General features: G+C 45.5%; 1 long non-coding RNA gene across 1 annotated transcript in view; it reads right to left on the bottom strand.

The window, feature by feature from the left end:
• Nucleotides 1-1,486, bottom strand: part of LOC147101242 (uncharacterized) — a 157,748-nt gene extending 156,262 nt beyond the window's left edge. Inside the window, exon 1 of the long non-coding RNA XR_015073467.1 lies at nt 1,278-1,486. This is a non-coding gene — a long non-coding RNA (uncharacterized LOC147101242). The remainder of the gene's footprint in view (nt 1-1,277) is intronic.
• Between the last annotated feature and the right edge of the window lie 24,620 nt (nt 1,487-26,106).

Genomic DNA, 26,106 nt, shown 5'->3' with positions numbered 1-26,106 from the left:
CTCACCGGCTCGATGTCAATGAGGCCTGAGGCCCAATATTGGGTGCAGTTTGGGCCTCACCATTTATGGCACAGGGATTTCTCCAAGCTCCCTGAGCCCTAATTTCTAGGCCTATGTGTTACATGATGTAATGCTTCTGTCGTTATAATACAATTCATTCTCCAACTTATTATGAGCAATGTCACCGGAGATCTATTAGTTGGGTGAAAACAGCAGTCTCTTATGGATTATCCCTTATACTGAATGCATTTCTAATTGTATTTACCGTATAGTGAGTGTAATCAAATCACACAACAGTACAATTAGACTAAACATTTTTTTGTAAGCAAATCAGTTTGTTTGTGTCAAATCCCAAGCTGTTTATTTTAGTGATACATTTCAGAAGTAGAAAGCTGCCCTTTTTCCATCAGTCTATCTAGTGTTGGATAATAAAATGCTTCTTACTGAATCTCAAAAGGTTTTTGAATGCTGCACTGACTTAAAAATTGATTGAAAACATGACTTTCTGATTTAATGAAAAGACTTACGAATCTAGTGTGGGCTCTGAAAGGCTAAAATGAGTTTTGAGAGCAGCTGCACATCATGCCGAGGGTTGGTGGTGCTGGAGGATGGGAGAATTGATGATGTTGAGGGACTTACGTTATGGTGTATGCTTTGTCTGATTGCGTGTGTATGGATATCAGCCTTGTGAATTCTAAATTTTATTTTCAGACTTTAGCTAAACTTCTTGTGACACCGCGTTATCTGAAAATAGCTTCCTTTTGTAAACAGGCATGTCCTTTTTTGAAAAGAAAACCACTGATGTGCCATCTTTCTTTCTTCGGTCTTCTTCATCGGATCTGTCTTCCTCCTGGATTTTACAGATGCACTCGAACCAGTTCTTTGATCACTCATGAACAATACTAAATTGTCACCTCAATAGCTTTTATTTAGGTAAACAGTGCTAAATTTCCTTTCACTTTTTTCAAACCTTTATAATTTTTGGTGCCTTCTGTGTGACAATCTGTGAAAATCTAGGCAGCTTTGGGCAAAAACAAAATCTGGCTGAATTGAAAAGTAAGTTTGCTGGCTGCAGGGAACAGGGCTGTTGTGGACGCGCAGAACCCAAAAGAGGCGAGAGGCAGGTGTGCAGGGACGACAGCTTTATTGAGCGCAATTGAATAATTTCGCCTTGAAAATCGGTCCGGACTATTTAAGCTTTAATGGAGTGAATTTTTTTTTAAACCTCGACGTGTCTTTTAAAAGCCACGCATTTCGCCGCCGCAAATAAATCTCACCTCTTTCAGCTGGCGTTCCGTCAAAGTAGATTTAAGATCAGAAGGTGGGGCTTGAGCCCAGATAGCCGGGCCGCCTTATGCCCCCGCCCCTGCTTTGCGAGTGGCGGGCAGCGAGTAGGGGTGCGGACAGCTCTGCCAGCTGTCGCCGCGCGGTGGGATAGGGGTGGATATTGGTTCGCGGCTCCAGTTCGGGCGCCAACCCAGAGGCAACGGCACAACCGCTCCTCGTGCGTCACCAGGACGCGGCCTCCGTGCTGGGGGTTTAAAAGCCTGACTGACGCCCGAGGGTGAAAAAGGTTGGCCGGTGCCCCGTTCGAGGAAATCGGCAGGGGAGGGCGATCGGTGGCCAGTAGCTACTCGCAGTTTCTATATTGAGCCAGGAGGAGTACATTTAGGAAAGTACACACTTTTTTAACTTCCCTTTTTTTTTGCCGTCCCTCTAACTCACCGACACTGTAGTCCACTTCAAAACATCCGCCACGAGGAAAAAAATGCCCGCAGCCTGCAATGAGATGGGGGGGTGGGTGGACAGTCGCGATCGAATATCGGAAAGGGCTCTGGATTTGCATAGGAAATGCATCTAACGCTAGTTTCAGGACGATTCTAGTGCGGCCCTAACCAATTTAGCATATCGCCCTTTCCCGGCGCAGAATGAGCGTGGCGCAATGCTGCATGCCATATTGAATCGCTCAGCGCCCATTTTTCGCTGAAAAATGGAGGCTGCGGAATCCAGTTTCTAGGCTATGATAACATAAGAACATAAGTAGGAGCAGGAGTAGGCCATACGGCCCCTCGGGCCTGCGCCGCCATTCAATAGGATCATGGCTGATCCGAACTTACATAGAAATATAGAAACTAGGAGCAGGAGTAGGCCATTCGGCCCTTCGAGCCTGCTCCGCCATTCAACGAGATCATGGCTGATCATCCAAACCCTAGCACCCGGCCCCTACACCGACAGCCATCCCACCCAAGCCCTATCCCCATAACCCCGTAACCCCACGTATTTAATCCCCCCTAACACTAAGGGCCAATTTTTATCATGGCCAATCAACCTAACCCGCACATCTTTGGACTGTGGGAGGAAACCGGAGCACCCCCTCCACTCACCTCCACTTCCCTGCCCGCTCCCCGTAACCCCTAATTCCCTTATCAGCTATGTCTATCTCCGTTTTAAATTTATTTAATGTTGCAGCTTCCACAGCTCTCTGAGGTAGCAAATTCCATTGATTTACTACCCTCTGAGTGAAGAAGTTTCTCCTCATTTCAGTTTTGAAAGGGCAGCCCCTTATTCTAAGATTATGCCCCCTTGTTCTAGTCTCACCCATCAGTGGAAAAATCCTCACCGCATCCACCCGATCAAGCCCCCTCACAATCTTATATGTTTTGATAAGATCGCCTCTCATTCTTCTGAATTCCAATGAGTAGAGGCCCAACCTACTCAACCTTTCCTCATAAGTCAACCCCCTCATCTCCAGAATCAACCGAGTGAACCTTCTCTGAACTGCCTTGAGAGCAAGTATATCTTTTAAATATGGAAACCAAAACTGTACGCAGTACTCCAGGTGTGGCCTCACCAGTGCCCTGTATAACTGAAGCAAGACTTCCCTGCTTTTATACTCCATCCCCCTTGCAATAAAAGCCAAGATTCAATTGGCCTTCCTGATCACCTGCTGTACCTGCATACTAACCTTCTGTGTTTCATGCACCAGGACCCCCAGATTCCTTTGTACTGTAGCACTTTGCAGTTTCTCTCCATTTAGATAATAACTTGCTCTTTGATTTTTTTCTGCCAAAGTGCATAACCTCACACTTTCCAACATTATATTCCATCTGCCAAATTTTTGCCCACTCACTTAGCCTGTCTATGTCCTTTTGCAGGTTTTGTATGTCCTCCTCACTCACTGCTTTCCCTCCCATCTTTGTATCGTCAGCAAACTTGGATACGTTGCACTCGGTCCCTTCTTCCAAATCGTTAGTATAGATTGTAAAGAGTTGGGGTCCCAGCACTGACCCCTGCGGAACACCACGAGTCACTGATTGCCAACCCGAGAATGAACCATTTATCCCAACTCTGTTTTCTGTTAGATAGCCAATCTTCCACCCATGCCAGTATATTACCCCCAATCCTGTGATTTTTTTTTATCTTGTGCAGTAATATTTTGTGTGGCACCTTGTCAAATGCCTTTTGGAAGTCTAAATACACCACATCCACTGGTTCCCCTTTATCCACCCTGTTTGTTACGTCCTCAAAGAATTCGAGCAAATTTGTCAAACATGACTTCCCCTTCATAAAACCATGCTGACTCTGTCCGATTAAATTATGCTTATCCAAATGTCCTGTTACTGCTTCCTTAATAATGGACTCCAACATTTTACCAACCACAGATGTTAGGCTAACTGGTCTATAGTTTCCAGCCTTTTGTCTACTTCCCTTTTTAAATAAGGGCGTTACATTAGCAGTTTTCCAATCCGCTGGGACCTTTCCTGAATCCAGGGAGTTTTGGAAAATTACCACTAATGCATCCACAATCCCTACCGCTACTTCTCTCAAGACCCTAGGATGTAAGCCATCAGGTCCAGGGGATTTATCCGCCTTTAGTCCCATTATCTTACCGAGTACCTGTACCACCTCCTTAGTGATTTTAATCGTGTTTAGCTCCTCCCCCCCCCCCCATAGCCCCCTGTTTGTCCAGTGTTGGGATATTATTAGTGTCCTCTACTGTAAAGACTGATACAAAATATTTGTTCAGCGTTTTTGCCATCTCCATGTTCCCCACCACTAATTTCTCGGTCTAGTCCTCTAAGGGACCAACATTCACTTTAGCCACCATTTTTCTTTTTATATAACTGTAGAAACTCTTGCTATCTGTTTTTATATTTTTTGCTAGTTTACTTTCATAATCTATCTTCCCTTTCTTAATTAATCTTTTAGTTATTCTTTGCTGGCTTTTAAATGCTTCCCAATCTTCTATCCTCCCACTAGATTTGGCTACTTTATATGCCCTTGTTTTTAGTCGGATACTATCCTTTATTACTTTACTTAGCCACGGATGGCTGTCTTTTCTTTTACGCCCCTTTTTCCTCAGTGGAATATATTTTTCTTGAAAGTTGTGAAATATCTCCTTGAATGTACACCACTGCTCATGTACCGTCTTACACTTTAATCTCTTTTCCCAGTCCACTTTAGTCAACTCTGCTCTCATACCTTCATAGTCTCCTTTATTTAAGCTTAGTATGCTGGTTTGAGATCCAACTCTCTCACCCTCCAACTGAATTTGGAATTCAACCATGTTATGGTCACTCATTCCAAGGGGTTGAGATGTTGCACCTTTCAAGATGTTGCACCATCAGAGACGCTTCCTCGGAACCATCCCAGTCTATAGTCATAGGCATTTGGTACTTTGTCTAGTTTTGTTCCTCTTAAACAAAGGTCCCTATGTGAATAAAACACAATCTACCGGTGATCCTCCACTATCCTGAATGTAAAATACAAGCTCACCAAATATCTTAAAATACAAAATGCATCTTTTTCCATCGCTACAAAGTAGCCATTTTTGTGAGTAATCAGGTTGAGATCCCTGTCACAACGATGAGATCACCAGGTTAGTTCAAAAAAGAGTATCACTCTCTCTCCCGTACTTATAATGCTGTTTCACAAGACCATTTGTTTAAAAAATGTTGAAGAACTGAATGGTTTTTGTGCTGTCTCCAAGAAGGTCTGACACTGCGTCAGACCAAGGTCTGTTTAAGCTGCGATGTGCTACCAACAGTGTTGGAATCTTTCAAGTTCTGTATGAACGGTCAGGGAGCACGACGAATTGACAAAGATTGAACCGACTTCTGGAGGTCACCAGATCTTCTACTTTACTCAGACCTCTGCAACATATTCTTAGAATATATTTTGACCAGAGCGACTGTTATGTTAAATTGTATCGAATCTTGGTTAGACCACACTTGGAGTGCTGTGCACAGTCCTGGTCTCCATATTATAAGAAGGATATAGAGGCACTGGAGAAGATGGAAAAAAAGATTTACAAGGATGATACCAGAACTGAGAGGTCATACTTCTCAGGAAAGGCTGAACAGGCTGGGGAAATTTTCTCTAGAAAAGAGAAAGCTGAAAGAGAAAAGCGAAGACCTGATCGAGGTCTCTAAAATTATGAAGGGATTTGATAGTGAATAGCATAGATGCATTTAAGGAGAAGCTAGATAAGCACATGAGGAAGAAAGGAATCGAGGGTTATGCTGTTAGGGTTAGGTGAAGAGGGGTGGGAGTAGGCTTGTGTGGAGTGTAAACACCAGCATTGACCAGTTGGGTCGAATGGCCTGTTTCTGTGCTGTAACTTCTACGTGATACTATGTAAAAAGCAAAATAAAATGGAGTAAATATCAATGGAAAAATCGTCAAGAATTTGGAGATGGCCTGATGTACCAATGCTAGTCAAAATGGTGAAGGATATGGAAAATTATTGACAAATATTAATCAGGAAAGAGATTATTAAGCCAGAAATAAAATTCATTTTTGAACACAGCGGTGCCGAAAATCCATGGAGCTTCTTTTAGCCTCCCGCCATAACTTAACTTCAACAATGGTTTGCGGTAGAAAATTTCAAATTCTAATCACCCTCTGTGTATGGAAATGTCTTCTAACCTCTCCTTTAGTTTCTGTCATTATCTTAAACTTGTGCCCTCTCATTACCATCTTGCAACCAGTGGAAACAAGCTATTACTATCTGCCTTATAACCTTTCATAATCCTGAAGAACCTTTAAGCTTCTTCGCTCTATTGGAAAAAAAAACCCTAACTTCTCCAGCCTCTCTTCATAACTCTAACCTCTCATCCCTGGTAACATCCAAGTGAATCTGGACTGCACTCTATAGGGCTGATTTAGTGAAGCGCAGGGACACAAGGAACGCTGGATGGGAAATTACAGCCTTGCAGCACCTAATATTCCATCTACTAATTTGGAATGGTAAGAAAATCAGCGACTGTGGGCCTTGATTTCCTCGCCTGCATTCCCTATAGGTGCCACTCCTGGAAGGGGTTTGGGTGTCAGCCCTTCTAAGCACTCCATTCCCCTGAAGGATCATATGTTCCAGCTATTCCATCAAGTCACCTGCCTTTCTCAAACCATGGACGCGATCTTGCCAGCCCTGGGGAGGCATGTATGGAGGTGGGACTGCCGGGAAAATGGCAGAATCTGGGGGCGGGTGCCCATCCTGCCCCCAACCCGCCTCCGTGCCATCTTGCCAGGAGGCGGGTAGTCGACCCACGCTGGGCCCCGTCTCCTTGGAGGTGGGAAGGGGATTACAGCCACTTAACTGCATGTTAACAGATAGTTAGCGATTAAGAGGATTATCCCCATTTCATCCACACAAATGCGTGCTTCCCGTAGGCTGCAAACCCAGCCAGGGTCACCGAGGCGAGCAGTGGGTCTGCGGGGGTCTGCGGGGTGCAAAAGTGCGCTGTGAAGGTAAGTGATGGGTGCAAGTGTGGAGAGGTAAGTGGAAAGTGATAGAAAATGTTTACTTACCTTTGTTTCTTCCTGCAGGCTTCAAACGTTGGGGATGCGGAGAGTCTCGCATCTGTGCGGCAGAGATGACAGATGGCTGCTGCATTCTCCAATGCAACAACCATCTAATTTCTGTTAAAGAGGTTTGATCAGTATTGAATTCAAGAACTCATCAAACTACAGAGAATGTCAGTGTTTGACAGCTTCACAGAGCTGTCAAATGATGAGAATTCATCTGTCAAAAACTTTTGACAGATGAAACATCATACGCTGACGTTCTCTATAACCAGCTTCCCCTTAATTGGCCTGCTAAGCCTGCTGGGCGGGCTTAACAAAGTCAATCAAGGGGAAATAGCGTGGGTTGGCCAGAAGTTGATCGAGGCGGGACTAAAGCCTGACAAGTTTGAGTCCCGCCTCCAAAAGCTCCCCATTGGCAAAATCCAGCCCCATGTGTTTATTTACATTGAAATTCAGCAACGGATCTTTCAGGTACTGTTACAGGCAGTTGGATTCCCTTGTAATTCTGCAGGCGCTGGTTACTTGATGGAGGTAGGCATGCATCCAGCTTTTACAAATGTTAACTATTTATGAAGGTTAAGGCAGTGCTGTGCACCTGTCACTTATGTTTTACTATCAAAATGTAGAAATGGGCAGGTTGTCTTATGAGGAAAGGTTGGACAGGCTAGGCTTGTATCCGCTGGAGTTTAGAAGAATAAGAGGTGACTTGATTGAAACATATAAGATCCTGAGGGGTCTGGACAGGGTGGATGTGGAGAGGATGTTTCCTCTTGTGGGAGAATCTAGAACTAGGGGTCACTGTTTAAAAATGAGGGGTCGCCCATTTAAGACAGAGATGAGGAGAAATTTTTTCTCAGAGGGTCATGAGTCTTTGGAACTCTCTTCCTCAGAGGGCGGTAGAAGCAAAGTCTTTGAATATTTTTAAGGCAGAGGTAGATAGATTCTTGGTAAGCAAGGGGGTGAAAAGTTATCGGGGGTAGGCGGGAATGTGGAGTAATCAGATCAGCCATGATCTTATTGAATGGCGGAGCAGGCTCGAGGGCCGAGTGGCCTACTCCTGCTCCTAATTTGTATGTTCGTATGTTTCTATTCTTCTCATTCCCCTGGTTGGTGCTTCACAAAGTAAACTCCTAGGTGAATGAATTAATGGCAAGCCTTAAAATTCCAACAAGTAATGAATACATCAAACAAAACCAGAGACTTGAGCACTTAATCTAGCCTTACACTTCAGTGCAGTACTGAGGGAATGGTGCACTGGCCGGAGGTGCCGTCTTTCGGATGAGACGTTAAACTGAGGCCCCGTCTGCTGTCTCAGGTGAACGAAATAGTGCTGTGGGACCTTTTACGAAGAGCCAGGGAGTTCTCCAGGGTCGTGGGTAACATTTATCCCTCGTCCAACATCACTAAAAACAGATTATCTGGTCATTTTGACATTGGGATTGTGGGATCTTGCTGTGCGCAAATTATCTGCCGCATTTCCTAGATTACAACACTGACTACACTTCAACAAAAAAATACTTTATTGGCTGTAAAGCAATTTGGGATGTCCTGCGGTCATGAAAGATGCTATATAAATGCAAGTTCTTTCTTCTTTCTTTAACTGTGAGGTTCAAACATTTGAATCCCTGAGTATGCAGTTTACAGTTGTCACTTTTTAATCTGCTGTTGTGCTCTCATTGTTTCATTGGCAGATTAACTCGAGACTGCTTTCTGCTATCCTTTTCTCAGCACTTCTCCCTCTTCAGCATCAGGTCCAGCCTCATCTCCACACTTCACTGTTCACTCCACTCCCTTCCTCCCTCCCGGCCCCACACATGACCCAGACAGCACCGCTCAGTCCTTTCCCTCTCTTTATTTGAAAAGTATAGTGAACAGATTGACTACTTTAATATAAATCTAAGTACAAGTTGTTGTGAATAAAAAAGTTAGATTTAATCACAATTTATTCCGTGAAGAAAGTAAGCATATCTCTATCTATGTCTATATATAAACAAACATACATCTGCGAGCTTTCCTAGCCACTTTTTCCATAATAAATTCCTATGTCCATATTTATAATGGAAACTGGGTATGTAAACTTGTCACACTGTAATTACCTTCCCCCACTAGTGGAGACATAATTGCTGGGATTGCTGACCCTTGGGTTTTCTGGGACCTTGTTAAACACAAAGGCAAATGTCATTTTGCACAATTGGACTTATTTTAAACCGTCGGTGCCAAACTTAATAGATTTGTTAGATTATTCTTAATATTCTGTTTAATAATTTTTGTTCCTGAGGAAATCAATTGGTTCTTTAGAAATTTGAAGATTGAGGGGGGATCTCATTGAGGTATTCAATATCCTTAATGGTATTGACAAGGTGAAACTGTTTACTGTTGCCCCAAGAGGGGCAACAAGGGGGCAAGAGATGAAGCTCAGAAGAGGAAGGTTAATGGACAGATCAGATAGAACTAATTCACACAGAGGGTGGTGGATGTTTTGGAGTAGGTGTAGGTGAATGAAGCTGCTAATATCAGTAATTTAAGGGGGAGTTGGACAGGCATTTGGGGAGAAGATCAATTGGGGGATGTAGGCAGTGAACTGTGTTTTCTGTTTCTGAACGTTGGGGCCAATCAGATGGACCAAAATGGCTTCCTCTGGTCATGTACATTCCTTTGTTACTATATTTAGATTCTAAAATTCCTAAATGCAGTTTGGAATATTTACAGCACATTGTTATTCTGCCTGTTAACTAAAGTTCAAGTAAAATCTACTAACGTTAGGGGGAAGTTTATGATATAAATGTAAGATATTAACGGTTAGTTGTACTGCAGTCAAAGTCTGATTTTTTCAACAGGGCTGCTTTGATGTGGTGCAGTACCTTCTGCACTTTGATGACTATTAGCGCTGGGTCCACTGACAGTGAAGCATTGCAGCGAACATTCAGTATATCGCTGTTAGTATATTGCCATTCTGCTGACTCTGGTCATTCTCCAGTGTCAGAGTTCCATTTCTTCAGCTGTATGTAACCTCCATTGAGGTGAACAGCCTATAGTTCCATTAACCCGGTGTGAGCACTATCATGACTGACCAAAGGGTCACTGCCTGTCACGCAAAACTGCTGGTATCAGCAATGTACTGTGACTGCAGTGAAACGGTACTGGCAACATTTTCAATTCTGACCTATATAAGTTGTTCTTCTAGTGATGGCGGTGTGTTGCATTCATGCAGTGCAGTGTGCAAACCATGCATGTCTATCATGAATTGCAGATGTTTGTGGTGTGCCACTAAGGAAGGGTTGGAGACAGTATCAGTACTGCACCTGGGCACCAGCATAGTATTGTTTTACCCTCCACTTTCTTTCTTCTAAAGGCCCTGGGGTACGGTTCCACAGATATCAAAATTCGCTGGTATTTAAGTGGCCATTCATCAAGTACAAGTCTTGACAATGAATGACGGCAGACTATTTGATGTCGGTACAGGCACACCTCTCAGCATAGATCGTTGGATAATATTAGTGAAGGTGATCTGGCTGATTTGCCTCTCCACAGTTGGTGTGGTGGCAGCATTACTTTAATTCAGTTTGTGGAGAAATGCAGTCAGCTTTGTCCCTCTGACATACAGTACATCGCCCTGGTCACATGGTCCCACATTGGTCACACTCCAGACTTGAATCTTATAAAAATCTGTTTAAAGAGAAAGAATGAAAGAACCTGGATTAATAAAGCATCTTTCACAACCTCGAGATGTCCCAAAGCGCCTTACAGCCAATGAAGTACTTTTTTGGTGTAGTCACTGTTGTAATGTAGGAAATATGGCAGCCAATTTTGCGCACAGCAAGATCTGTCTAAAATTACTGAGTGCATAACATCTTCAGTCTTGAGGCAACTCTGCCAGATTTTTTAATTCTACAAGATCTCTCTCTAATGAAAGTCTTGCATCTAACAAATGACCATCGTGTCATACCTCACATGCCACACCTCCCAAGTGTTACTCCTTCCAAGCGTTATATCTACGGGGCTGTATGTAACGATTGTCTTAAATAACCATTTACCTGTTAAGTAACCAATCAGATATCTGACTGACTAAATGTGAACAAATCAAAAAAGTAATAAAATGTACTGAGAAACAAATTACCAGGAAAGAAACAAAACTGTTCAATTTCTTTTCCAAAGCTGCATTCATGTTTCAACACAAACCTGAATAGTTAAATCACATCAGTTATCTTTCACTTCCACGTTCCTTCTTCAACCAGGTTAGTAGTGAGAACTACAAATAACATTTATAACCTGACAAATCCCAATAAGGTTACATAAATGTGGGGAAATAAAATCACTAAACCATAAGCATAAAATTGGTTAATGTTAGAAATGCCTGTGAGGAATTGCTCCACATTGGCCTGTCCTTCTCTCTAGAGCCTGGGCTTCAGATGGAAATTTCACTTCCAGCTGGTGTGTGTGATGCATCGCGGGTGTTGTCACTTTCACCTGTGGAACTGCAATGTAACGTCATGTCATTCAATCAGAGAGAGGATTTTGACGCAGGGATCAGCTGAGCCAGTGACAAACCGGACAGAATAGACTCTTACTTTTTTGCACTGGATATTGTGAAATTTGTATGTGAGAAAGATAATAAAGCCTAATGGGAGCTGTCATTTTCACTGGGGCCCTTGTTGAACGACAATACACAAGAGTGTCTTGTAACCAAGCAGGATTTACAAATAACAACCGTGAGGCATGAACCGCAGGGGACAAAAATCAAAGCAAAAAGATTTTCCACATTTTTTTCCAGCATGTTGTACAGTTGACGGCATTAACCTAAAAAATGTTGAACTAACGGTATTGTTTGGGTGATTTTGTTCTTTCCGTATCGCAGGGGAGAGATGGGGCTGGATTTTGTGAATGGAGACGTGCTGGAGGCGGGACTGCTGCTTGTAGGGTCTCAGTCCCGCCTCCATCATGTTCTGGCCGACCAGAGGGATTTTCCCCTGATTGACCTTGTTAAGCCCGCCCTTGCGGGCTCAGCAGGCCAATTAGGGGGAAGTCACTGACAGCGCACATCAACGTCTGACGTGCCATCTGTCAAAACTTCTTGAAAGAAGAAATGTCAGCGTTTAACAGCTCTGTGAAGCTGTCAAACACTGACATTCTGTGTAGTTTGATGAGCCCTTGTGTTCAAGACTCATCAAACCTTTCAACTTTGTAGAAATCAGATGACTGTTGGTTCGGAGGATCCAACAGCCAGTCTGTGAAATCTACAATGGAGATGTCGGGGACTCCGGAGCCACAGCGGCTAAAGGCTGTAGGCAGAAACAAAGGTAAGTGAACATTTTCTAACACTTAACACTTACCTCACATACTTAAAACTCCACACTTGCACCCATCACTCACCTCTACATCTCACTTTCAGGCCCCTTCGACCCCCGCAGACCACCTACTCACTCCAGGCAGTGATTAGTGGGGTACCGCAGGGATCGGTCCTAGGACCCGAGCTATTCACAATGGGGGAGAAATTCAGTAGGTTGCGCCACCCGTTAGCGCCTTAAGATGGTGCTAAGTGGGTCGCAAGCCAACTGGCGCCCGGGCGCGTCACTGCCCATGCCTCTCGCCGCAATATTTGGCAGCGCCCCCTGATTTACCGCCGGACGCTATGTCCGACCGGTTCAGGGGGGCCTACCTGCGGCCGGGGAGGCACAAATTAAAGGCGAGGTGCGGGGCGGTCATTTTTGTTCTTGGCCACCTGCCTGCGCTCCCGTCCCCGGCCTCCTGAACCCCCCTCCCCCGCGGAGTGCCGGCTGCGCTCCAAGAGCCCGGCACTTCTCCTTGGTGCCGGGCTCCTTTGCCTGCACTCCTGATCCTCGGGGGCCCAGCTGGGAAGGGGAGGAAGGCCTGCAATACCGCAGCGCGACGTGCCGCAACGTGTGGCGCTGCGGCACGTTGCGCCACGATATTCACTCGCAGCGCCCCAAGAGGGATGCGGGGCGCCTCCAGTAGCGCCGCGCTTCCCTTTGAGGCGCAACAACTCAACTTCCGGTGCGAGGGTGCAAATATTTCTGGGGCGCTACTTTTAGCGCCCTGGCGAGGCTGGCGCCCCAAACGGGGCTATATTCAATTTCTCCCCCAATATATATTAATGATCTAGACGAGGGAACTAGATGTACTATCTCCAAGTTTGCAGACGACACAAAGCTGGGTGGGCGAGGGTGCTGTGAGAAGGATGCCAAGAAACTCCAGTATGATTTGGACAGGTTGGGTGATTGGGCAGATGCATGGCAGATGCAGTATAATGTGGATAAATGTGAGGTTGTCCACTTTGGTGGCAAAAACAGGAAGGCAGATTATTATCTGAACGGCAATAGAGTGGGAGAAGGGGCAGTGCAACGAGACCTGGGTGTCCTTGTGCACCAGTCGCTGAAGGTAAGCATGCAGGTGCAGCAGGCGGTTAAGAAGGCAAATGGTATGTTGGTCTTCGTAGCAAGAGGGTTCGAGTACAGGAACAAGGATGTCTTGCTGCAGTTGTACAGGGCCTTGGTGAGACCACATCTTGAGTATTGTGTGCAGTTTTGGTTGCCTTATCTGAGGAAGGATGTTCTTGCCATGGAGGGAGTGCAGTGAAGATTCACCAGACTGATACCTGGGATGGCAGGAATGGCGTATGAGGAGAGATTGGGTCGATTGGGCTTATACTCACTGGAGTTTAGAAGAATGAGAGGGGATCTCATTGAAACTTATAAAATTCTAACAGGACTGGACAGACTGGATGCAGGAAGGATGTTCCCGATGGTGGGGGAGTCCAGAACCAGGGGTCACAGTCTAAAGATAAGGGGTAAGCCATTTAGGACAGAAATGAAGAATTTCTTCACCCAGAGAGTGGTGAACCTGTGGAATTCTCCACCACAGAAGGCAGTTGAGGCCAATTCATTAAATATATTCAAGAAGGAGTTAGATATATTTCTTAAGGCTAAAGAGATCAAGGGATATGGGGAGAAGGCAGGGACCGGGTACTGAGTTTGGATGATCAGCCATGATCTCATTGAATGGCGGAGCAGGCTCGGGGGGCCGAATGGCCTACTCCTGCTCCTATCTTCTATGTTTCTATGTTTCCTTCAACCCAGCGGGGTTCTCTGAGGTCGGGAAGCCTTCACCCGAAAAGGTAAAATGGGACTAATCCTTTTTCTGCCTGTTAACTACATGTTAACAGGCAGTTAAAAGGATTTAATCCCTTTCCCACCTTGAGGAGACAGGGACCCGGGGCAGGACGGCTTCTCGCCTCCTGGCAAAAGGGCATGGGGGCTGGTGTGCCATCCGCCCCCACTTTCTGCAACTTTACCGACAGTCCCACCTCCATACCAGCCTCCTCGGGGCTGAGAAAATCCAGCCCATGGTGTTTGCCCTGGGACCAGAGGTTTTGATGAAATGCTTCGATGCTAACCTTGGGCAATGCAATGGCCATCAGTCAGCCGGACCTAAACTATGGCCAATGACCATGCCTTCAGATGTTGGTCATTGGAGGCTCATTTCTGAGCAGCGTCACACCAACAGCAGCTTCAACTGGAACTATAGGTCCACTGTGCATCACCACTGTGTATGTTAACACGGCATAGTGGTTAGCACTGTTGCCTCACAGCGCCAGGGACCCGGGTTCGAATCCAGCCTCGGGCGACTGTCTGTGTGGAGTTTGCACATTCTCCCCGTGTTTGCGTGGGTTTTCTCCGGGTGCTCCGGTTTCCTCCCACAGTCCAAAGATGTGCGAGTTAGGTTGATTGGCTATGATAAATTGACCCTTAGTGTTAGGGGGATTAAATACATGGGGTTACGGGGATAGGGTGGGATATGTGTTGGTGTAGGGGTTACGGGGATCGGGTGGGATATGTGTCGGTGCAGGCTCGATGGGCCGAAATGGCCTCTATCTGCACTGTGGGGTTTCTGTGATTCTGTGAAAGAAAGACAGCCGAGGATTGTTCTCCTTAGAGCAGCGAAGGGGAGATTTGAAAGAGATGCTCAAAATTATGAGGGAGTTTGATTAGCTAGGGAGAAACTGTTTTCACTAGCATGAGGATCGGTAACCAGAGGATACAGATTTAAGATAATTGGCAAAAAAAGCCAAGGGGGAGACGAGGAGAAATTTTTTACGGAGCGAGTTTTTACAATCTGGAATGTACTGCTAGGAACGGTGGCAGAAGCAGATTCAATAGTGATTTTCAAAAGAGAATTGGATAAATACTTGAAAGGAGAAAATTTACAGGGCAATGGGGAAAGAGCGGGGGAGTGGGCCTAATTTGATAGCTCTACCAGAGAGCCGGCACAGACACGATGGGCCGAATAGCCTCCTTCTGGGCTGTATTATTCTATGATTCTATGTCACTAAACAATAATTTAAGTGTGTCAGATGCTGTGATGGGGAGGGGGTTCTATTGGAAGGAAGCACTAGATGGGCTGAATGGTCTCCCTCACTAATACTTGCCTTTGTGACTGTTACGTTCTTGCTCTTACAATTTAGGTTTGTAGGAATGTTATGTTATACATTCCTAAAAATGAAAGATTTGCAGGGCTATGGGGAAAGAGCAGGGGAGTGGGCCTAATTGGATAGCTCTACCAGAGAGCCGGCACAGGCACGATGGGCCGAATGGCCCCCTCCTGGGCTCTATGATTCTATAATTCCTACTGCTTTCTGCTGACCTTGGGAATTACAAGAATTTGTCAATCTACAAAGAAAATAGCTACCCTCTAATTGACTTCATGATGTTCCTATTTACAGCAATTAGCGTGTGCACCCTTAAAAAGGTTAAATACAGCTGCCTCTTAGCAGCAGATTAATGTTTTTTACATAGTACAATACGCCTTTCCTTACAAAACTGCACATTCTCCAACTTACTGTGAGCAGCAGCACGGAGATCTGACAGTTATATTTTGAAAGTATAACACGCATCACACTTCTAAATGTGTCCATCAAAACAAATCTGTTATAGTAAAAAAAGAAAATACTGTAGATGCTGGAAATCTGAAATAAAAACATCTGACGAAAGGTCATCAACCTGAAACGTTAACTCTGTTTCTCTCTTCACAGATGCTGCCTGACCTGCTGAGTATCTCCACCATTTTCTGTTTTTAAATCTGTGTTAGTTCTCCCTGTTTTGTTGCTCTGTGATCACTATTGAATCTTCCTCCGATTTCCAACCACCGCACCCCCCCCCGCCCCGCCCCGCCCCCTTTGTATTTCTCCCTTTCTCTCCTGAAGGTGCTGATTCACTGTGTTACAATTCCACAGGCACCGGCAGCCCTTCAGTACCATACAACCGTCTATATTTTTCACGTGTAGGCCTCGACAGTGAGCTAGTCCACCACTGCATTTGGAATCATAACTGAATCTGCTCCTGTTCCCAGTTCCAAGTGGGGTTCGCTGGTCAATTATTAGAATTTGATTTAACTTTGCTTCCCTTTAGACTAACAACATTGGGGCAATTGTGCCCCACTACCTTCCTAGCCAATACCAGTTAACTCTAAACACTAGCGTTGTGAATCATACTCGTGAATATCAGGGAGCCAGTGAACCCGGCGCTACACAACTTCCCATGCGGATACCAACTGTACATTCACACAAGCTTTCTTCTGACTGTACCTATTGAAACATAGAAACATAGAAGATAGGAACAGGAGTAGGCCATTCGGCCCTTCGAGCCTGCTCCGCCATTCAACGAGATCATGGCTGATCATCCAAACCCTAGCACCCGGTCCCTATACCGACAGCCATCCCACCCAAGCCCTAACCCCATAACCCCACGTATTTAATCCCCCCCTAACACTAAGGGCCAATTTTTTATCATGGCCAATCAACCTAACCCGCACATCTTTGGACTGTGGGAGGAAACCGGAGCACCCGGAGGAAACCCACGCAAACACGGGGAGAATGTGCAAACTCCACACAGACAGTCACCCGAGGCCGGATTTGAACCCGGGTCCCTGGCGCTGTGAGGCAACAGTGCTAACCACTATGCCACCGTGCTGTCGATGTAGCAACTAGTAATGAATCATCTATGGCTGTATAATGGGTGGGACTTCTACCGGCTCGTGGTTGGAGACTAATTAATTATATTTCCCTCTTTTCCGGTCGTAGTCAATGGATTATTTTTGTATAGCTCCTCAATGACCTAGAGGTAAACCAGTGTTTTGTGTAGTGTAGTGAGACTTTAACCACTGTTACAGTGTCTTCTGTGGCTCAGTCGATATTACTCTCTCTCTCCCCTGAGTCAGAAGGTTGTGGGTTCAAGTCCCACTCCAGAGACTTGAGCACATAATGCAGGCTGACATGCCAGTGCAGGACTGAGGGAGTGCTGCACTGTTGGAGGTGCCGTCTTTCGGATGAGACGTTAAACCGAGGCCCTGTCTACCTTCTCAGGTGGACGTAAAAGAACCCACAGCACTATTTCGAAGAAGAGCATGGGAGTTCTCCCCAACGTCCTGGCCAATATTTATCCCACAACCATCATTAAAGCAGATTATCTGGTCATTATCTCATCGCTGTTTGTGGAATCTTGCTGTGTGCAAATTGACTGCAGCGTTCCTACGTTACAACAGTGATTACACTACAAAAGAACTTAATTGGATGTAAAGCGCTTTGGGGCATTCTGAGGTCGTGAAAGGTGCTATATAAATGCAAGTCTTTTTAGTGCAAAGCCATAGAGACCAGAAGGTTCTCGATTTCATTCCTCTTTACTGCTGAATTAGCAGATTGCCACTGGAGCAACAATTGGAACGCTATAATTGGCATCAGCAACACTGATGTACGGAGGTTCCTGCTCCTGATTCCTGCTGGGAATTGCATGAGGTTCCTGCTCCTGATTCCCGGCAGGAATTGCACGAGAATCCTGCTCCTGATTCCTGCCGGGAATTGCACGAGGTTCCTGTTCCTGATTCCTGCCGGGGAATTGCAGGACAAAGAAAAAATTGAGAAATGAGATACACCTCAACACATCCAAGTGGGAAAAGAGTTTTAAACAGTGTCTGGGTTAATTATTGACTAATGGGATGCTGCAGCTACGATAAGGGAGAGATAAATGTTTATTCCCCGATGAAAAACTTCTAAGTTGTGTTGACTCTGCAAATTACCAGCAGTCATATTAAACGTGACAACACTACAGGTTGCTGTTAGTTGCTGATTGATGGGTTTCTTTGCTCTGCAATTTATTTTCAAGCTGGCTAATTTCTTTGAAAACCCCTGTGAGCGCACCCTTCAAACAGAAATTGCTCATTTTCCTTCATGTTCTGGTCTCCAAGAAAACAATGAAGGCCTTTGCGCATATCTGAAGATATTACTGGGTCATGTCATTTGTCTCACGAGGGCTTGATCTAGCAATACAGGTAGACTATCCTTTATCCGAACTTCCGAAAACCGAAACCCTCTAAAACCGAAAGTTTTTTCGTTCAGCGTAAGTCGTGCGCACGACATGACCAGAGTGGCGCACGACTTACGCTGAGGAGGGCAGAGGGTCACTGAGTTCCCTCCTGGGTAGGAGATTGCAGGCCGAGCCGGGCAGTGTGAAGGAGGTATACCGGGAGAGTGAACCCAACAATAGAGTGGCCCGTCCGATAGCTGCAGCGGCCTGTCCGATATTCTTTTCTCCCCCCCCCCCCGACCCCCACCCTTTCGGATAAGGGATAGTGTATCCTTTATCCGCACTTCCTTTAACCGAAATCCTCTGAAAACCGAAAGTTTTTTCGTTCAGCGTAAGTCGTGCGCACGACCCCGACCCCCACCGCCGACCCCAACCCCCCCCGCCGACCCCGACCCCCGACAAATTTCCCAGTCTTATAAAATATCTTCTGAAATCCGAAATTTTCCAAAAACTGAAACACGGCTGGTCCCGAGGTTTTCGGATAAAGGATAGTCTACCTGTATTAATAGCAGTCTCTTTCCTAAGGAAAAATAAATGACTGACCCTGTTAACTCCTGCAAAAAAAAATATTTTTTCCATGTTTAGAATTGTGCATTTTAATTTTTGTGTTCCTCCCTCCTCTCCCTCCGTGCCAACTGCCTTCATTCCACAACAGGTCTTTAGCCACTAAACCTTGCACTCTAGAATTCTGTAGCTAAGCTCCTCCATTGTGCTATATCTCTCAACATCTTCAGAAGCCTCCTAAAGATCTACCTGCTAAGCCATAAGAACATAAGAAATAGGAGCAGGAGTAGGCCAATCGGCCCCTCGAGCCTGCTCCGCCATTCAATAAGATCATGGCTGATCTGATCCTAACCGCCAATCTACTATCACAGAACTATCTCCTGAATCTAACAGAATTAGACACATGAAATAGGAGCAGGATCAGGCTACACGAACCCTGGGCCCGCTCCGCTACCCACAGGGCCATGACCGATCCGAACCTAGACTCATGTCCAAATTCCTGCCCGCTCCCCGTAACCCTTAATTCCCTTTACTTCTAGGAAACTGTCTATTTCTGTTTTAAATTTATGTAATGATGTAGCTTCTACAGCTTTTTGGGGCAGCATATTCCATGGACCTACCACCCTCTGAGTGAAGTAGTTCCTCCTCATCTCAGTTTTGAAAGAGCAGCCCCTTATTCTAAGACTATGCCCCCTAGTTCTAGTTTCACCCATCATCGGGAACATCCTCCCCGCATCCACCCGATCCAACCCCTTCACAATCTTATATGTTTCAATAAGATCGCCTCTCATTCTTCTGAACTCCAATGAGTAGAGTCCCAATCTACTCAACCTCTCCTCATATGTCCATCCCCTCATCCCCGGGATTAACCGAGTGAACCTTCTTTGTACTGACTCGAGAGCAAGTATGTCCTTTCTTAAGTATGGACACCAAAACTGTATGCAGTATTCCAGGTGCGGTCTCACCAATACCTTGTACAACTGAAGCAATACCTCCCTATTTTTATATTCTATCCCCCTAGCAATGAAAGCCAACATTCCATTGGCCTTCTTAATCACTTGCTGCACCTGCATACTAACCTTTTGAGTTTCGTGCACCAGGACCCCCAGATCCCTTTGTACTTCAGTACTTTCCAGTTTCTTGCCATTAAGATAATAATTTGCTCTACGATTTTTCCTGCCAAAGTGCATAACCTCACACTTTCCAGTATTGTATTCCATCTGCCAAATCTCTGCCCACTTACTTAGCCTGTCTATGTCCCCTTGCAGGTTTTTTATGTCCTCCTCACTCACTACTTTCCCTCCCATCTTCGTATCATCTGCAAACTTTGATATGTTACACTCGGTCCCCTCCTCCAAATCATTAATATAGATTGTAAACAGTTGGGGACCCAGCACTGACCCCTGCGGAACACCACTAGTTACTGATTGCCAGTCTGAGAATGAACCATTTATCCCAACTCTCTGCCTTCTGTTAGATAGCCAATCCTCTATCCATGCCAGAATATTACCCCCAATCCCGTGATTTTTTATCTTAAGCAATAATCTTTTGTGTGGCACCTTGTCAAATGCCTTTTGGAAGTCTAAATACACTACGTCCACTGGTTCCCCTTTATCCACCCTATATGTTACTTCCTCAAAGAACTCCAGCAAATTTGTCAAACATGACTTCCCCTTCATAAAACCATGCTGACTTTGTCCTATTAAATTATGATTATCCAAATGTCCTGTTACTGTCTCCTTAATAATGGACTCCAAAATTTTACCTACCACAGATGTTAGGCTAACCGGTCTATAGTTTCCAGCCTTCTGTCTACTGCCCTTTTTAAATAAGGGTGTTACATTAGCAGTTTTCCAGTCTGCCGGGACCTTTGCTGAGTCCAGGGAGTTTTGGAAAATTATTACCAATGCATCCACAATCCCTACCGCCACTTCCCTCAAGACCCTAGGATGTAAGCCATCAGGTCCAGGCGATTTATCCGCCTTGAGTCCCATTATTTTACCGAGTACAACTTCCTTAGTGATTTTGATCGTGTTTAGCTCCTCCCCCCCATAGCCCCCTGTTTGTCCAGTGTTGGGATATTCTTAGTGTCCTCTACTGTAAAGACTGATACAAAATACTCATTCAGTGTTTTTGCCATCTCCATATTTCCCACCATTAATTTCCCGGTCTCATCCTCTAAGGGACCAACATTTACTTTAGCCACCCTTTTTCTTTTTATATAACTATAAAAACTCTTACTATCTGTTTTTATATTTTTTGCTAATTTACTTTCATAATCTATCTTCCCTTTCTTAATCAATCTTTTTGTTATTTTTTGCTGTCTTTTAAAGTTTTCCCAATCCTCTGTCCTCCCACTAGATTTGGCTACCTTATATGCCCTTGTTTTTAGTCGAATACTATCCTTAATTTCTTTACTTAGCCACGGATGGCTGTCTTTTCTTTTACACCCTTTTCTTTTCAGTGGAATATATATTTTTTGGAAGTTGTAAAATAACTCCTTAAATGTACACCACTGATCATGTATCGTCTTACCCTTTAATCTATTTTCCCAATCCACTCTACTCAATTCCGCTCTCATACCTTCATAGTCTCCTTTATTCAAGCTTAGCACGCTTGTTTGAGATCCAACCTTCTCACCCTCTAATTGAATATGGAATTCAACCATGTTATGGTCACTCATTCCAAGGGGATCCTTTACTAGGACATTTTCAATTAATCCTGTCTCGTTACACAGGACCAGATCTAAGGTTGCTTGTCCCCTGGTCGGTTCAGTTACATACTGCTCAAGAAACCCATCCCTAATACACTCAATGAACTCATCCTCAAGGCAGCCCTGCCCAGTTTGATTTGTCCAATTAATATGATAGTTAAAATCCCCCATAATTATAGATGTTCCCTTATTACAAGCCTCAACTATTTCCTGATTGATACTCCGTCCAACCGAGTTGCAACTGTTCGGAGACCTATAGACTACGCCCACTAGTGTTTTTTTCCCCTTATTATTCCTTATCTCCACCCAAACTGTTTCATTATCCTGATCTTTTGACCCAGTATCATTTCTCTGTATTACAGTGATTCCTTCCTTTATTAACATAGCCACCCCACCTCCCCTTCCTTCCTGCCTGTCCTTCCTGATCGTTAAATAACCTGGTATGTTTAATTCCCAGGCATTGTCACCTTGCAGCCATGTTTCTGTAATGGCCACAAGATCATACCCATATGTAGTTATTTGTGCCATTAACTCACCTATTTTGTTACGAATGCTACGTGCATTCAGATAGAGAACTTTCAAATATGTTTTGTGACACTTAGTTCCTGATTTTGCCCTTTTTATTACTTTACCTTTTACTCCATACCTTCTGCCCCTTCCTGACACACTCTGGTTTTTAATTTCCCCACTGCTACCTAAGTCTATGACCTTCTCTGTTGTTATTTTTATTATTTGCTCTTTAGGAACCTCCCCCCCACTAGTTAGTTTAAAGCCCTCTCTACAGCCCTAGTTATATGATCCGCCAGGACTCTAGTCCCAGCACTGGCCAAGTGAAGCCCGTCCCAACGGTTACCTTTTAAAAAATTTGTTTATTGGATGTGGGCGTCGCTGGCAAGGCCAGCATTTATTGCCCACCCCTAATTGCCCTTGAGAAGATGGTGGTGAGCCGCCTTCTTGAACCGCTGCAGTCCATGTGGCGAAGGTACTCCCACAGTGCTGTTAGGTAGGGAGTTCCAGGATTTTGACCCAGCGACGATGAAGGATTGGCGATATACTTCTAAGTCAGGATGGTGTGTGTGACTTGGAGGGGCACTTGGAGGTAGTGCTGCCCTTGTCCTTCTAGGTGGAAGAGGTCGCGGGTTTGGGAGATGCTGCCGAAGAAGGCTTCGCGAGTTGCTGTAGTGCATGTTGTAGATGGTACACACTGCAGCCACGATACGCCGGTGGTGGAGGGAGTGAATGTTGAAGGTGGTGGATGAGGTGCCAATTAAGCGGGCTGCTTTGTCCTGGATGGTGTCGAACTTCTTGAGTGTTGTTGGAGCTGCACTCATCCAGGCAAGTGGAGCGTATTCCATCAAACTCCTTACTTGTGCCTTGTAGATGGTGGAAAGGCTTTGGGGAGTCAGGAGGTGAGACACTCGACGCAGAATACCTAGCCTCTGACCTGCTCTTGTTGCCACAGTATTTATGTGGCTGGTCCAGTTAAGTTTCTGGTCAATGGTGACCCCCACAGGATGTTGATGGTGGGGGATTCGACGATGGTAATGCCATTGAATGTCAAGGGGCAGTGGTTAGACTCTCGCTTGTTGGAGATAGTCATTGCCTGGCACTTCTGTGGCGCAAATGTTACCTGCTACTTATCAGCACAAGCCTGAACGTCGTCCAGGTCTTGTCGCATGCGGGCATGGACTGCTTCATTATCTGAGGAGTTGTGAATGGCATTGAACACTGTGCAATCACCAGCGAACATCCCCATTTCTGACCTGTTGGAGGGAAGGTCATTGATGAAGCAACTGAAGATGGTTGGGCCTAGGACACTGCCCTGAGGAATTCCTGTAACTCATTTCCCATTTCCTGCTTGGTGTCCGATTCCTCCCCTCCTGTTAAGTGCCTTGGGACACTTACAAATGTACAAAGATGACGGGCAGGAAAAGACCAGCTAGCCCATCACATCTGCCCCACACTCATGATACCTGGAGCCTCATGACTAGTCACTTCCGACCAGATGCGACCAGCGCCGGCAGCTCACACGGAGCATGCTGATTTGGCCCAAGGAACAAATTCCATTGATCCTCAGGCCTCTCGGCTCGGGCATGTGCTGATCGTTCAGCGACGAGTCTAGGCCTGAAAACGGGCCCAGACCAAAATCTACCCCGTTAAGTGTTCATCCACTAATATCCTCAATTTCTAATCCTATGATGCTGTGAGGTAAATTGCATGATGCATATATGTGAGGCCTTTGCTGAAACAGTACACAGCTACTCAGGTCTGTTCCCTTTTCCAACAAAAATAAGGCTTGCCAAACACATATTCATGAAGAGGGTGTTCCTCCAAAATATCCTTTCATCATTTGCAGGGTTCCTGCTTGGCCCATAGTCTGTAAACTGGGCCTAGTTTTGTTTGTCAGTACAATCCGGCAAACTCGGCAAAATGCGCTTGTACTCAGGGCAAACACAATATTGCTTTAGCCCCATTCTGAAAGAAAGACTTGCATTTGTATCGCACTTTTCACGACCTCAGGACGTCGCAAAGCATTTTACATCCAATGAAGTACTCTTGAAGTGTAAAGTGTTGTAAACACGGCGGCCACTTTGCGCACAGCAAGGTCCCACAAACAGTGATGTAAAATAAAAATAGAACATGCTGGAAATACTCAGCAGGTCTGGCAGCATCTGTGGAGGGAGAAACAGAGTTAACGTTTCAGGTCGATGACCTTTCATCAGAACGGATGTGAAATGATGTGATAATGACCAGATAATCTGTTTTAGTGTTGCTGGTTGAGGCATAAATATTGGCCCCAGGACACCAGGGAGAACTTCGGAATAGTGTCATGGGATCTTTTTCGTCTACTTGAGAGGGCAGAGGGGGACCTCAGTTTAATTTCTCATTCAAAAGACGACACCGCCAACAGTGCTGCACTTCCTCAGTACGGCACTGGAGTGTCAGCCGAGATTTTATGCTAAATTCTTGGAGGGGGGTCTTGGGGCTCGATTTTGCCAGCCCTGGGGAGGCGGGTTTGGAGGCGGGACAGTTGGCAAATGGCAGAATCTGGGGGCAGGTGCCCAACCCGCCTTCGTGCCATCTTGCCAGGAGGCGGGTAGCCGTCCTGCGCCGGGTCCCGTCTCCTTGGAGGCGGGAAGGGATTACAGCCACTTAACTGCCTGTTAACAGGTAGTTACTAGGCAGATAAGAGGATTATCCCCATTTTACCCACACAAGTGCGGGCTTCCCGAAGGCTGCGAACCCCGCCAGGGTCACTGAGGCGAGTAGTGGGTCTGCGGGGTCGGAGGGGTGCAAAAGTGCGCTGTGAAGGTAAGTGATGGGTGCAAATGTGGAGAGGTGAGTATGTGAGATGAGTGGAAAGTGTTAGTAAAAGTTTACTTACCTTTGTTTCTTCCTGCAGGCTTCAATCGGTGGGTATGCGGAGAATCTCGCACCTCCATGGCAGAGATGACAGAATGGCTGTTGCATTCTCCAATGCAACAACCATCTAATTTCTGCAAAAGAAAGAGATTTGATGAGTTCTTGTATTCAAGAACTCATCAAACTACAGTGTTTGACAGCTTCACAGAGCTGTCAAACGATGACACTTCATAGTCAAAAATTTTTGACAGATGAAACGTCATACGTTGACGTTCTCTGTAACCGGCTTTCCCTTAATTGGCCTGCTAAACCTGCTGGGCGGGCTTAACAAGGTCAATCAAGGGAAAATAGCGTGGGTTGGCCAAAAGTTGATGGAGGCGGGACTGAAACCCGACAAGTGGGAGTCCCGCCTCCAAAAGCTCCCCATTGGCAAAATCCAGCCCTTGAACTCACAACCTTTGAACTCAGAGGCAAGAGTGCTCCCAACTGAGCCACGACTAACAGGTGATCTCCATTCCTCCAGCCCTGATACTGGTAAGACGTGGCCTTGTAATAAAATCAGAGGATTTGTCATATGTCAGGGCCTCTTGCAAAGTTGAAAGACTTCAAAAAGAAAAGGCTAACTGCAGAAATCATCTTTGTTTTCTTATGCATTGAAACATTTAGCATTCTATGCAACCATGTTTCTCTTTTCCTCCATTGGATGTGAACCAAATGCTTTAGAATTTTTCTCAAAGAAAAAGAAGACCTGGACTGGACTTCCAAGTGGGGTAGTGGATTCGTTACAGAAATGCTTTGAGAGAAGGATCATAGATTTCTGTGGGAGGATGAGCTAAATGGGCCAAACGACCTCCCTCATCTATACTTTGTGATCTTTGGGGCATAGTGAATGAGTCTGGCTGGGATGTTATCTCACTCCCCGCACGTAATGGCCCAAAAATTCAGGATCACCCATTTTTGGGTGCTTGGGGCGCAGGATAAATGCCCTGCGCCAAAATGGTGAGTTCTGAGACGCCCCTGATATTGGGCATTGGACCTTATTTGGACCCCATTGTCAATGAGCTGGGGTGGCGTGGGCCAGGTGATGGGAGATCGAGAGTCAGGCATCTCAGGGGCGGGGCACAGAAGCTGCAGAGATCACGGGGGTCCTTTAATGTTGGGTTGGAAGGAACCTTCCTGCTCCTCCCGGCTCCACATTCTGGTAAGTTGCTTACCTTCTTTGTTACATGAGGGGTCTGGACAGAGTAGATAGAAACGGTTCCCATTGGCAGAAGGGTCGAGAACCAGAGGACACAGATTTAAGGTGATTGGCAAAAGAACCAAAGGCGGCATAAGAAAAAACTTTTT

Source organism: Somniosus microcephalus, chromosome 24 (assembly GCF_052327205.1).
Source record: "Somniosus microcephalus isolate GS21.2 chromosome 24, FLI_Smic_1.0, whole genome shotgun sequence".
In the NCBI taxonomy this organism is placed as follows: domain Eukaryota; kingdom Metazoa; phylum Chordata; class Chondrichthyes; order Squaliformes; family Somniosidae; genus Somniosus; species Somniosus microcephalus.
This window is presented reverse-complemented; position numbering and strand designations above follow the sequence as displayed.